Source organism: Canis lupus, chromosome X, assembly GCF_011100685.1.
Source record: "Canis lupus familiaris isolate Mischka breed German Shepherd chromosome X, alternate assembly UU_Cfam_GSD_1.0, whole genome shotgun sequence".
Classification (NCBI taxonomy): domain Eukaryota; kingdom Metazoa; phylum Chordata; class Mammalia; order Carnivora; family Canidae; genus Canis; species Canis lupus.
The window spans coordinates 71,935,941-71,948,533 of record NC_049260.1 but is presented as its reverse complement, the minus strand read 5'-3'; positions in this window follow the sequence as shown (position 1 = coordinate 71,948,533).

The window sequence follows — 12,593 nt, the reverse complement described above, 5'->3', positions numbered from 1 at the left end:
AAGATGAAAGGGTCAAACAGGAAATTAAGGAAGAATTAAAAAGATTCATGGAAACTAATGAGAATCAATATGCAACCGTTCAAAATCTTTGGGATGCAGCAAAAGCAGTCCTAAGGGGGAAATACATTGCAATACAGCAAGCATCCATTAGAAATTACAAATACCCACCATTTGCTTCAACGTGGATGGAACTGGAGGGTATTATGCTGAGTGAGGTAAGTCATTTGGAGGACAAACATTATATGGTCTCATTCATTTGGGGAATATAAATAATAGTGAAAGGGAATAGAAGGGAAGGGAGAAGAAATGTGTGGGAAATATCAGAAAGGAAGACAGAACGTAAAGACTGCTAACTCTGGGAAACGAACTAGGGGTGGTAGAAGGGGAGGAGGGCGGGTGGTGGGAGTGAATGAGTGATGGGCACTGGGGGTTATTCTGTATGTTGGTAAATTGAACACCAATAGAAAACAAATTTTTAAAAAAAGTAAGTTATCTATTTAAGTTGGTGGGACCAGGTGAGTTGAAAACTCCTACTCTTCTCTATCTTGCCCTGCCCCCTCCTAATAAACTTTAAAAGTAATAAAGTAAATCAATAGCAAAATTTCAAGGGTATTAAAATATAATAAACCCTAATCACTGCCTTCTGACTTTCACAATAATGTTTTTCATTACTTTAGTTCTCTTTTCTTCAATATCACACATTGAGTATTATTTTTATCATTATTATTATCATTTCATAAGGTTACCAGTTTATATACCTATATATCAGTATTTTCTGTGCCTTTCATTTACTTTTATCTATCACACATTACTTCTATGTTATATCCTTCTCCCTGAAGACATTCTTTAGATGTTTTTTTTTGTTTATAGTCTTTTGGTGAGGAGTGCTTTCATTTTTGGTTTATTTCAAAATAGTGTTTTTCTATCATTTTTATTGAGAAATAGTTTTCTGGATACACAGTCATAGATAGATAGTTATTTTCTTTCTTCAGTTTTAAGATTTTATTCCACTCTCCTGGATTTATTTATTATACTTAAGATACTTACTATTACTGCTATTTTCACTCTTTTGTAAATGATAGTTTTTCCTTCAGATTTTTGTAAAATCTTTTGGCCTTTGATATTCTGCAGGTGCACTACAATAACATTAAAGTGTGGGTTTTTTTTTCAATTATGCTTGGTACCTATTGGATCTTGTATCTGTGGTTTCATTTTTTAAAATGATTTCTAGAATGTTTTTATCCATTTTATCCATTTAGAGTTTTTGTTTGTTCTATTATATTTTCTGGTATGGTTATTTATATTACACTTTCTCATTCTAACCTACATGTCTAAAATCTCTGGGCTCACTCTGGATAATATCATCTCAGTTACTATTTTTTTTCCATAAGTTGTTTATTTTTAGCAGTATACCCTATCCAGTGAATTTTTAATTTAACTATTTGTCATTTCTAAATGTTATATTTGGTAATTCATCAAATGTTTCCATTTTTATCATCATTCATTGTTTGTTCATTGGTATTGGACCTTTCATATTGTTAAACATTTCATATGTAAGTATTTACGACACATAAACTTTTTGAGGGTCTAAATTTGTTATCTCTAAAGGAAATAATAAGTTAGGGATTTTAAGACCATTCAAACTGCCCTTCAAATGTAAATACTATGCCAAAAAGTTATCAATTGTGGAAGAGGTAAGGAAATAAAGCATAAGAGTTTTTCTTAAGGAACTTACAAGATCATAGTCTCCAGTCAGCCAAGAGATAACTACAAGAAAGGACAGTCAGTAAGCATTGAAAATATTTAACATTATACCTATGTCTAAAACCATAAGGTGGATTACTAAGAAAGAGCACAATGAAAATTATATATGTCCAGATAGTGATAAAAAAATAAAACTAAAGAAACCAAAAGAACAAAGAATGTAGTTTCAAGGGGTAGAACTGATTCACCGATTGCCTTATCTGTAACAGCAAAGAATGAAAGAATATCATTTAAAAATTGCAAGGCAAGCAATAGAACACAGTGGTGTACCAACTGGCATGAATGTGAATAGTAGGAGTGGTCCATTTATGTCCGTACAGGAAGGAATAGTATATCACTGACATAGTTTAGAATTTCTAGTACATGATAATAGTGACACAGATAAATTGTTTTGTTATTATTATTTTTTTTAATTTTTATTTATTTATGATAGTCACACAGAGAGAGAGAGGCAGAGACACAGGCAGAGGGAGAAGCAGGCTCCATGCACCGGGAGCCCGACGTGGGATTCGATCCCGGGTCTCCAGGATCGCGCCCTGGGCCAAAGGCAGGCGCCAAACCGCTGCGCCACCCAGGGATCCCTGTTTTGTTATTTTTTAAACATTCCTTATAGACAATGTACTCACTTATTTCTGTACCTAAGATGGACCAGTCTGAATAGTCCCTCTTGATATGCCACCAATAGCACTATAAGCATACCAAACACTACATTAGTAAACACCAAAAAATTAATATTATTGAGTGAATTTTTTCACTCAATTGAGTGAAATTGGTGTTGAGAAGAAAAATAAGAATCAGGAGATATGCTAATTTCATTTTTGCTTTTAATTAAAAACTAAAAGAGTTTGAAGAAATAGAGAACCAAGGTATTACTTAAACCCAGGATAATAATAATTGCTTGAACAAAAATACAAAATTTTCTGTTTCCAAGGATTTATAAAAAAAAAAGATAAGCTGATGACATTGTAAAATACTTAAAAGCAAAAAAGATATAAAATAATATGATGTTATAACCTATCTGTTATATCACTACATGTAAGTTGGCTAAATTTACAAATAAAAGGAGAAATGTTTTCTGATTTTATTAAAAAAGTAAACCCAACTCAATTTTTATACAAGAAAAACCCATCATAGTGATTAAGAAAAATTGAAAATAAAAGGGTGAACAAATTCATCCCAGGAACAGGTGAACAAAAAGAAAGCATAGATAATGATCTTAATATTAGACAAGATGACATTCAGTTTCAGTTGAGATGTGAAAATGGAATTCAATACTGTGTAGAGATTAGAAGAAAATCACTTGATAGCTAAGAAATAAAGATAACTAAAACCATGTATTTTAGATATTTATGCTGAATGAGAATTATAGTATTACCTAGAAAATATATCTGGGCCAAGTGGAAAAGTAACTTTGAACAATTACAGGACTGCATCAAGTTCTTATCTCTTCCTTCTTTCTTTTTCCAAATATTTATTGAGTACCAACTATGTGTCAAGCACTGTTTTAGCCACTTGGAAATCAGCAGTAAATAACACAAATGAAAATCATGGCTTTTACAAATCTGCATTCTAGTAAAACAGACTTTCAATAAGGACTTCCAATAAAATACTTCCAAAATGTTTACTTTAAATAAAGTGAAAGATAGGAATATTTCAAGAATAGATTTAAGAATCAAGGACAAAAACAAAGCAGGACACTATGACAAAAGAATGCAGATGACATTGCAATTTTAAATAGGGTAGCCAGAGAAGACCTTGTCCGGAAGGTAACATTTGAACAAATGCCTAAGAAAGTAAAAAACAAAATCAGCCAAACAGATGTCTCAAGGAAGAGTGTTGAAAGGCAGAGAGAATAGTAGATGCAGTCTCTAAGATGGATAAATGTCTGGCAAATGTGAAAACAAGTAAGAAGGCCAGTATGGCTGAAATTGAGGGAATCAGGGGAAGTACAGAGGGAGATGAAGTCAGGGAAATAATGAAATTTGTGCAGCATAATCTGCACGGCCTGATAAGCCATTAAAAGGACATTGGCTTTTACTTTGAGTGAGATAGGCAGCCATTAGAGGGCCTTAATGAAAGAAGTGACTTAATCTCTTGCTTATAAGAAGGAGAGAAAAAGAGGGAGAAAGAATCAAATTGGTAAAGAGAAAGAGCATAATTAAGTGCCTGTTATAATACACTTAACGCCAGTTTGCATTTTTCTACCTCATTAATAAAGTTATTGTAGTATCTTTATAATACATAGAGTACAATATTTGTAAAATGTTTGTGCTATGATGAATTAAGTTTACAACTACTGAAAATTAAATGTAACATTGTAGAAAAAGTATCAAGCTTAGGAGTGCATCAAAATCACATAGAGAGCATGTTAAAACAGATTTTTTTGGCTCTACCTGCTGAGTTTCTGATTTAGTCCTGCTGAGATAGAACCTAAGAATGTACATTTTTAACAAGTTCCTAGGTGACGTCTGTGCTGCTGGTTTAGAGCTTGAACTTTGAGGTCTACTGGTCTAGAACACATAATACACATGAGTATTGCAGAAATGATCTGAGAATTATTGGCATTTTTAGTAATCCTTCTGAGAAAATAGTCTTGTGTATTGACCTCTAGTACTTAGAACCTCCGAAGTCTTACTTTCTCATGACTCACATCTGAAAATAAAATGATTGGGTCCTTTCTGTGTTTATCTACCACATATAAATCAAAAAGTAAATTAGAAAGTCATAAACTTTCTTTTTATAAAAACTCACTTATTTTTTTTAACTCTTAAAGTTCTAATATTAAATTTTTGGAAGAAGTCAAAATATTTTACTATCATGCCAAATGCATTCATACTAGAAAATACATAAACCAGCTAATTATTATTAAACCTATTTAGTTATTGTGACTCTGAATCTTGCAATTTTTAAATGATATTATTTCACTCTTAGCTATTACAGATATGGCAATTAGTGAATCAGTTCTGCCTCTTGACTCTACATTCTTTCTGCTCCCTTGATTGCTCTTAGTTTTATTATTTTATCATTATTTATATATCTGTATAATTTTCATTTTGCTCTTTCTTAGTAATTTGCCCTATGGTTGTAGACTTAGGTATACTGTTAAATAATTTCAATGCTTGCTGACTGTCCTTTCTTATAGTTATTTATTGGCTGATTGGAGGTTATTATCTTGCAAGTTCCTTAAGAAAAGCTCCTATGTTTCATTTTCTGACTTTACTCTCAGACATTTATTAATAGGATGTCATTTTTATCATAATTGTTTTATATCTTTTCTGAAGACCAAATCTACAATAAGGGTTTATATGGTATGTCATCTGGACAGTGACTTTTTTTTAGTTTGTTTTTACTACTTATTATCTTTTTTAGAATAAAATGTGTAAGAAACCAAATAAACTTTTTCAAAGGGCTATTGTGATCTTGAAGATGATATGCCTGGAAATAGTTGGCTATTACTGGAATATTAACCATACTAAGTAGGATTGATGTGCTATGATTTTTCAGTCCAAGAATCTTTTGTAATATTCTTTGCTATAAAGATAAATGGGAAAAATATTTGATATTCCTAAATTTTTAAGGATTTGTTATTGTCAAGGTACATTCTTTAGTTTTATTTTTTCTATTTCTTTTTTTTTTATTTTTTCTATTTCTTTTTTTAAATTTCTTTAGTTTTTTGCCTTTATAGATTTTTTACTTAACCAGTGAGATTTTGCATGTTAATTTGGTATTTTAAAGATCTGCAAGAAAGTGACAAGCAGGACACAGGCCAACGAAATTAATGTGGGAAAAGGGGGAATACTTTGTAGCAGTCTTAAAAGTTTTGCAAGCTTAACAATTTCTTCCTGAAAGAAATGTTGGGAATTGACCCATCATGCCCTGAAAAGGAAAGGCTAAGAATATCTAGTCACACATCTATTTGTTTTCTAAATCACAAAGTAAACATAAGACAAAATAAGTCATTTAAACTCAAAATATGTGATCTATTAAATCTATCAATTTGAAGAAACATGGTTTCTGGATGGAAATACCTCGTGATTGTGTTTGAAGTGAAAGAGGAGACAGATAATTGAGCTTAGATTATTCCAAACCACTTTATTTTTAAATGGTGATTTTGGGAATTTTTTTTTATTTTTTTATTGGAGTTTGATTTGCCAACATACAGCATAACACCAACTGTTCATCCCATCAAGTGCCCCCCGGATGCCCATCACCCATTCACCACAACACCCTGCCCACCGCCCTTTTCACGAACCTTTGATTCTTTCACAGAAATAGGTGTCTTTCATGTTCTGTTGCCATCATTGATAATTCCCACTCATTTTCTCTTCTTCCCCTTTATTCCATTTCACTATTTCATATATTCCCCAAATGAATGAGACCATATAATGTTTGTCCTTCTCTGATTGACTTACTTCACTCAGCATAATACCCTCCAGTTCCATCCACATTGAAGCAAATGGTGGGTATTTGTCATTTCTAATGGCTGAGCAATACTACATTGTATACATATAGCACATCTTCTTTATCCACTCGTCTCTCGAAGGACACCGAGGCTCCTTCCACAGTTTGGCTATTGTGGACATTGCTGCTATAAACATAGGAGTGCAGGAGTCCTGCCATTTCACTGCATCTGTATCTTTGGGGGAAATCCCCAGCAGTGCAATTGATGGGTCATAGGGCAGTTTTATTTTTAACTCTTTGAGGAACCTCCACACAGTTTTCCAGAGTGGCTGTACAGTTCACATTCCCACCAACGGTGGAAGAGGGTTACCCTTTCTCCACATCCTCTCCAACATTTGTTGTCTCTTGTCTTGTTAATTTTCCCCATTCTCACTGATGTGAGGTGGTAACTCATTGTGGTTTTGATTTATATTTCCCTGATGGCAAGTGATGCAGAGCATTTTCTCATGTGCTTGTTGGCCATGTCTATGTCTTCTTCTATGAAATTTCTGTTCACGTCATTTGCCCATTTTATAATTGGATTGTGTTATTCTTTCATAAGTTTTTTATACATCTTGGATACTAGCCCTTTATCTGCTAGGTCATTTGCAAATATCTTCTCCCATTCTGTAGGTTGTCTTTTACTTTTGTTGAATGTTTCTTTTGTCCTGCAGAAGCTTTTTATCTTAAGTCCCAACAATTCATTTTTGCTTCTGTTTCTCTTGCCTTCATAGACGTATCTTGCAAGAAGTTTCTGTGGCCAAGTTCAAAAAGGATGTGGCCTATGTTTCCTCTAGGATTTTGATGGATTCTTGTTTCAGATTTAGATCTTTTATCCATTTTGAGTTTATCTTTATGTATGGGGTAAGAGAACGGTCTAGTTTCACTCTTCTGTATATGGCTGTCCAATTTTCCCAGCACCACTTATTGAAAAGACTGTCTTTTTTCCAGTGGATAGTCTTTCCTGTTTTGTCGAATATTAGTTGACCATAATGTAGAGGGTCCACTTCTGGATTCTCTATTCTGTTCCATTGATCTATGTGTCTGTTTTTGTAGCAGCATTACACTATCTTGATGATCACAACTTTGTAGTACAACTTGAAATCCGGCATTGTGATGTCCCCGGCTCTGGTTTTCTTTTTCAATATTCCCCTGGCTATTCAGGGTCTTTTCTGAACCACACAAATCTTTTTTTTTTCTTAATTTTTATTTATTTATGATAGTCACAGAGAGAGGGAGAGAGAGAAGCAGAGACACAGGCAGAGGGAGAAGCAGGCTCCATGCACCAGGAGCCCGATGTGGGATTCAATCCTGCGTCTCCAGGATCGTGCCCAGGGCCAAAGGCAGGCGCCAAACCGCTGTGCCATCCAGGGATCCCTGAACCACACAAATCTTAAGATGATTTGTTACAACTCTCTGAAGAAAGTCCATGGTATTTTGATAGGGATTGCATTAATTGTGTAAATTGCCCTGGGTAAACTTGACATTGTCACAATATTAATTCTTCCAATCCATGAGCATGGAATATTTGTCCATTTCTTTGTGTCTTCCTCAATTTTCTTCAGAAGTGTTCTGCAGTTTTTAAGGTGTAGATCCTTTGCCTCTTTGGTTAGGTTTATTCCTAAGTATCTTATGCTTTTGGGTGCAATTGTAAATGGGATTGACTCCTGAATTTCTCTTTCTTCAGTCTCATTGTTAGTGGAGAGAAATGCCACTGATTTCTAGGCATTGATTTTGTATCCTGCCACACTGCCAAATTGCTGTATGAGTTCTAGAAATCTTGGGGTGGAGTCCTTTGGGTTTTCTATGTACAGTACCATGTCATCTGCGAAGAGGGAGAGTTTGACTTATTCTTTGCCAATTTGAATGCCTTTTATTTCTTTTTGTTTTCCGATTGCTAAGGCTAAGAATGCTAGTACTATGTTGAATAGCAGTGGTGAGAGTGGACATCCCTGTCTTGTTCCTGATCTTAGGGGAAAGGCTCCCAGTGTTTCCCCACTGAGAATGATATTTGCTGTGGGCTTTTCGTAGATGGCTTTTAAGATGTTGAGGAATGTTCCCTCTATCCCTCCACTCTGAAGAGTTTTGATCAGGAATGGATGCTGTATTTGGTCAAATGCTTTCTCTGAATCTATTGAAAAGCTCCTATGGTTCTTGGTTTTTCTCTTGTTTATATGTTCTATCATGTTGATTGCTCTACAAATGTTGAACCAGACTTGCATTTTGGGGATAAATCCCACTTGGTCATGGTGAATAATCTTAATGTACTGTTGGATCCTATTCGCTCGTATCTTGTTAGTGTTTGCATCTCTGTTCATCAGAGATATTTGGTCTATAATTCTTTTTTGGCAGGGTCTTTGTCTGGTTTTGGAATTAAGGTGATGCTGGCCTCATAAAACCAGTTTGGAAGTATTCTATCTCTTTCTATCTTTCGGGAAAAGCTTTAATAGATTAGGTATGGTTTCTTCTTTAAACGTTTAATAGAATTCCCCAGGGAAGCCATCTGGCACTGGAGTTTTGTGTCTTGGGAGGTTTTTGATGACTGCTTCAATTTCCTCCTTGGTTATTGGCCTGTTCAGGTTTTCTATTTCTTCCTGTTCCAGTTTTGGTAGTTTGTGGTTTTCCAGAAATGCGTCCATTTCTTCCAGATTGCCTAATTTATTGGTGTAGAGCTGCTCATAATATGTTTTTTAAACCATTTGTATTTCCTTGGTATTGGTTGTGATCTCTCCTTTTTCATTCATGATTTTATTAATTTGAGTCTTTTCTCTTTTGTTTTTAATAAGGCTGGCTACTGGTTTATCTATTATTAATTATTTCAAAGAACCAGCTTCTGGTTTTGTTGATCTGTTCTACAGTTCTTCTGGTCTCTATTTCATTGAGTTCTTCTCGAATCTTTATTAACTCTCTTCTTCTGCTGGGTGTAAGTTTTATTTGCTGTTCTTTTTCCAGTTCCTTTAGGTGAGAGGCTAGCTTGTGTATTTGAGTTTTTTCCAATTTTTTGAGAGATGCTTGTTTTGCAATGTATTTCCTTCTTAGGACTGCTTTTGCTGCATCCTAAAGATTTTGAATGGTTGTATCTTCATTCTCATTAGTTTCCATGAATCTTTTTAGTTCCTTTCTAATATCCTGGTTGACCCTCTCATCTTTTAGCAGGATGTTCTTAAACTAAACATGTTTGAATTTCTTCCAAATTTCTTCTTGTAATTGAGTTCAAGTTTCAAGGCATTATGGTCTGAAAATACGCCGGAGACAATCCCTGTCTTTTGGTGTTGTTTGAGACCTGATTTGTGTCCCAGCATGTGGTCTATTCTGGAGAAAGTTCCATGTGCACTTGAGAAGAATGTGTATTCAGTTTTTTGGATGTAAGGTTCTATAAGTATCTGTAAAATGCATCTGGTCCAGTGTATCATTTAAAGCTCTTGTTTCTTTGGAGATTTTATGCTTATTAACTATCATTTGCATAAAGTGCCATGTTAAAGTCTCCCAGTATCAGTGTATTATTATCTAAGTATGTTTTTACTTTGGTTATTAATTGATTGATATACTTGTTAGGGGCATAAAATATTCATGATTGTTACATCTTCTTGTTGAATAGATTTTTAAAATATGATGCAGTGTCCCTCTTCATCTTTTAGTACAGTCTTTGGGATAAACGTTAATTTATCTGATATGATGATTGCTGCCCCTGCTTTCTTTTGAGGACCATTTGAATGGTAAATGGTTCTCCACCCTTTCATTTTTAGTCTGGAGGTGTCCTTAGGTCCAAAATGAGTCTTGTAGACAGCAAATAGATGGGTCTTGCTTTTTTATCCAGTCTGAAACCCTGCATCTTTTGATGGGATCATTAAGCCCATTCACATTCAGAGTACTATTGAAAGATATGAATTTATTTTTTTGAAAGATATGAATTTAGTGTCATCATAATACCCATTCAGTCCCTGTCTTTGCGGATTATTTCTTTGGGCGTCCTCTGTGTTTTACAGCATCCACCTTAATATTTCTTGCAGAGCTGGTTTGGTGGTACAGATTCTTTCAGTTTCTGTCTACCTTGGAAGCTCCTTATCTCTCCTTGTATTCTGAATGAGAGCCTTGCTGGTTAGAGTATTCTTGGCTGCATGTTCTTCTCATGTAGTCCCCCTAATATATTCTGCCAACCCTTTCTGGCCTGCCAGGTCTCTGTGGAGAGGTCTGCAGTTAATTTAATAGTTCTCTTCATGTAAGTTAGAGATCTCTTGTCTCTTACTGCTTTAAGGATTTTCTATTTATCTTTGAAATTTGCAAGTTTCACTATTAAATATCGAGGTGTTGAATGGTTTTTATTGATTTTAGGGGAGGACCTTTCTATTTCCTGAATCTGAATACCTATTACCTTCCCCAAATTAGGGAAGTTCTAAGGTATGATTTGTTCAAATATGCTTTCTGTCCCTCTGTCCCTCTCTGCGCCCTCTGGAACTCCAATTAAACATAGATTTTTCCTTCTGACACTGTCATTTATTTCCCTTAACCTTTCCTCATGGTCTTTTAATTGTTTTTCTCTTTTTTCCTCAGCTTTCTTCCTTGCCCTCATCTTGACTTCTATTTCACTCATTCTTTCTTCTCCCTCATTAACCCTTGTCGTTAGACCTCCAGTTTGGATTGCATCTCATGTAATTGATTTTGAATTTTGGCCTGATTAGATATAAATTTTCAGTCTTATAGTCTCTTGAAACCTTTATGCTTTTTTCCACAGCTACCAATCGCTTTACAGTTGTGCGTCTGAATTGGCTTTCTGACATTGAATTGTAATCCAAATTCTATAACTCTGTGGGAGAGAGGACTGTTTTTGATTCTTTCTTTTGTGGTGAGTTCTTCTTTCTTTCCTTTTGCTCAGTGCAGAGTGGCTAAAATGAGTTGTCCTGGAAAAAGGAAGCAAATAAATAAAAATTTAAAAAAATAGTGGAGAGGTATTCTCTGTTTCCTTATACTGTATATCCCTCGAATTCCCCTGGAAGTTTCCAGCGCTGCTCAGCCAAGAACTTGCTCTTCTCCTGTCCTTCCAGGTGGTCTTCTGGGGAAGGGCCCCATCATGCTGATTCTCAGCTGTGTGCACCTTGTGGAGCTGCCCTGCCCGTTGCCAGGTCCAGGGTTCCATGGGAGCTGTTTATCCTGTGTGGCCCCTTTTCCCTGGCATCCCCACTCTGTCCCAGGCACAGAGTGACACCAGGAGGAACAACAACACTGGTGTCGGCCAGCTCTCCAGCCCGTTTTCAGCCCCTGCAGTAACTACCACAGCCTCCCAGTCCACGCTGGCCTGGGTGATTCAGAGGCAGGAGGTGCTGATCTGCACAGCTTGGGACAGTCCTCACTGTCCTGTGCCCTCCCTGCCTCTGCCTGTCCTGGCGGGAGTGCAGGATCGCCAGCCCTATCCCCCAGCGCACTGGGATCTGGGGCCTGTGTTCCTGGAATCATATTCCCTGGGCCGTGGTTTCCAAAGGCAGCAGGGCACAGCCCCCTCCACCTGGAGCCTCCGCCTGAGCTTCTCCCGAGGCCCCGCCGGGCACACTCCATCCCTTTACCGAGCTCGGCCCATATTCTGTGGCATGCTTTAACCCAGTGAGCACTTCCTCTATTAGTGACTCTGGGAACCTAGAGGCTCCACTGCTCCTCTTGCAGTTCTTCCCAATTTCCCTGCTGAGCACCTTTCTGTCTGGGAAGAATCTGTTGTGGATTTTTAAACTTCCTGCTTCTCCAGGACTGGGCTTTCCTGTACCAGAGGCTTTCACTTTCCGTCCTTAGCCCGGTCCTTGTGGGGCAGGGGGGTCCTCCCCCACTTGATTCTTTTTTATTTTTTTTCTGCCTTCCTACCTTGTTAGAAGTGTGAACTTTTCTCTCTGTAGTGTTCCAGCTGTTTTCTCTTTAAATCTCAGGTCGAATTCGTAGATGTTCAGGATGATTTGAAATTTATCTAGTTACCCCCTGTGGTAACTTGGTGGGGACAGGTAACTTGGGGACCCTACTCCTCCACCATCTTGCCCCGCCCCCTGGGAAGTTTTATAAAATCTTTTGTTTGCCTGAGGAACATTCACTAAGCAGAGGTACAGATAATGACATGCTTCTATTTTAACTCTTGGTCTTTTTATTTGCAAATTTACCTTTGAATGTCAGAAAGTATATTGATTCTTTTAAATATGTAGTTTCCTCAACATAAACGAAGATAATTTTAAACTGTCCATATTTGCTCTATTTTACAGGTAAAGTTATTACAGCATATGAACACTTTAGATGTTACTCATTGCTAATGAGAATTTTTTATTTTGTATTTAGGTAATTTTTGTAATTTCTAGTAAAGCTAGGTATATATCTGAGAAGATTTGTAATCTTAATAAATATGAGCCTAACTATTAAAA